The sequence below is a fragment of the Cebus imitator genome, unplaced genomic scaffold (genome assembly GCF_001604975.1).
Source record: "Cebus imitator isolate Cc_AM_T3 unplaced genomic scaffold, Cebus_imitator-1.0 Scaffold489, whole genome shotgun sequence".
Lineage (NCBI taxonomy): Eukaryota > Metazoa > Chordata > Mammalia > Primates > Cebidae > Cebus > Cebus imitator.
In genome coordinates, this window is record NW_016107804.1 from 89,753 (window position 1) to 92,102 (window position 2,350).

The window sequence follows — 2,350 nt, forward strand, 5'->3', positions numbered from 1 at the left end:
GGTTGCAGTGGGCTGAGATTGTGCCACTGTGCTCCAGCCTGGAAGACAGAGTGAGATTCTGTCTCAAAACACACACACACAAATTAGTTACTCACATGTGATAATTTATTAATCCAGTAAACAGTAAGCATCTACAATGCACTTTAAGGGATTGTGGACTTTTTAAAGGGGATGGGGGACCCAGCCCAGATGTGTGTCTACCTAAAGGATTAAGGGAATAACACACACACACACACACACACACACACACACACGGAGCTTTTTTTTTTTTTTTACATTTTTTTAACAACTAGTTTTGAAATGCAAATTTAACAGTGGCCTAAAACCATACTTGGCATATGATATGGGCTCAATACAAATTTGCTGGATGAAAGAAGGAACCTTAGGCTGCCAGTGGCTCTCTTGCCTCTAGGCTGTCTCCATCACTTTCCATACCCTCTTCATTTAGCTATCAACCATTTAGACATCACTTACTGACAGCCTAAGTCTGAGTTAAATGTTCCCCACTAGATGTTCCCTGAAGAACCCCTTTCCTTGGAAATTTCGTCTCATGAATTGCCTGTTTATTTATCACTAGACTAAAATCTGCATAATAGCAGAGACTGTGCCTAGCACAATGTCAGGCAGATAGTAGGTGCCTTATAAATACTTATTAAATGAATGAAAGAATCCTCATCCTCCACAGCTCTTATAACTATAGCTATACTTTCCTGTCCCAATTCTGGCCTAACCAGTACTATTTTCATCCCTTTGATTCATCACCTGCCAACCCACACTGGTAATTGAAACCAGTCATACAACAAATATTTATTGAGTACCTCCCGTGAACCTGACACAGAGCTAGGATAGAGTCAGGAACGAGGCAGACCATGGTTCCTTCCCACATGGATCTTACAGTCTAAAGGGCATGAGACATTAAATTAGAAAATAAACAAGTAATTATTTGATTAGAAATTACGAAAAACCTGACTTCATGTCTCCAAATTCATCTTTTGTAACTTTCCTATTTAAGTGACTAGGGCCAGGCATGGTGTCACATACCTGTAATCCCAGCACTTTGGGAGGCCAAGGTAGGTGGATCCTTTGAGCCAAGAAGTTGAAGACCAGCCTGGGCAACATGACGAGACCCTGTCTCTGCAGTGTCGTGCGTGCTTGTGGTCCCAGCTTCTCAAGAGGCTGAGGCGGGAGACTAAGGCAGGAGGATCACTTGAGCCTAGGAGGTTGATGCTGCAGTAAGCCATGTTTGAACCACTGCACTCCAGCCTGAGTGATAGAGCAAGTCTGTCTCAAAAAAGAAAAAAAACAACAACAACAACAAAAAAAAAGTGACTAAGATTCCTCTTTTAAGGATCATTTAAATCCCACTCATTCAACAAAATGTATTTAGCTTCTACTGTGTACAAGGCACTATTCTAAATGCTGGAGATCTAACGCTTGAAAAAGAAAGGCACAGCTGGCCATGGTAATCCCAGCCTGTAATCCCAGCACTTTGAGAGGCTGAGGCGGGTCGGTCATCTGAGGTCAGGAGTTTGAGACCAGCCTGACCAATATGGTGAAAACCCATCTCCACTAAAAATACAAAAATTAGCCAGGTGTGGTGGCAGGTGCCTGTAGTTCCAGGTACTGAGTAGGCTGAGACAGGAGAATCACTTGAACCCAGGAGGCAGAGGTTGCAGTGAGCTGAGATCGTACCACTGCACTCCAGCCTGGGCGACAGAGTGAGACTCCATCTCAAAAAACCAAGAAAAAAGAAAAGGAAAAAGACAAGCACTGCCACATCCTTCAGAGAGCTTACAGCGTTGTGTAAGGGTCAGACATTAAAGCAGTGAGAGCAATGGGAAGCCATCGAAGGATATATATATATATATATAATTTTTCAGACACAGTTTCACTCTTGTTGCCCAGGCTGGAGTGCAGTGGTATGATCTCGGCTCACCGCAACCTCTGCCTCCTGGTTTCAAGCAATTAGCCTGCCTCAGCCCCCTGAGTAGCTGGGATTACAGGCACACACCACCACACCTGGCTAATTTTTGTATTTTTAGTAGAAATAGGGTTTCACCATGTTGTTCAGGCTGGTCTTGAACTCCTCACCTGGTGATCTGCCTGCCTCAGTCTCCCAAAGGGCTGGGATTACAGGCATGAGCCACTGCGCCCAGCCCATCAAAGGATTTTAAGCAAGGAAGGGAGATTTGTGTTTCAAAAAAATCATTCTGGGGCCGGGCATGGTGGCTCATGCCTGTAATCCCAGCACTTTGGGAGGCTGAGGTGGGCAGATCACGAGGTCAAGACATAGAGACTATCCTGGCCAATGTGGTAAAACCCCGTCTCTACAAAAAATACAAAAATTAGC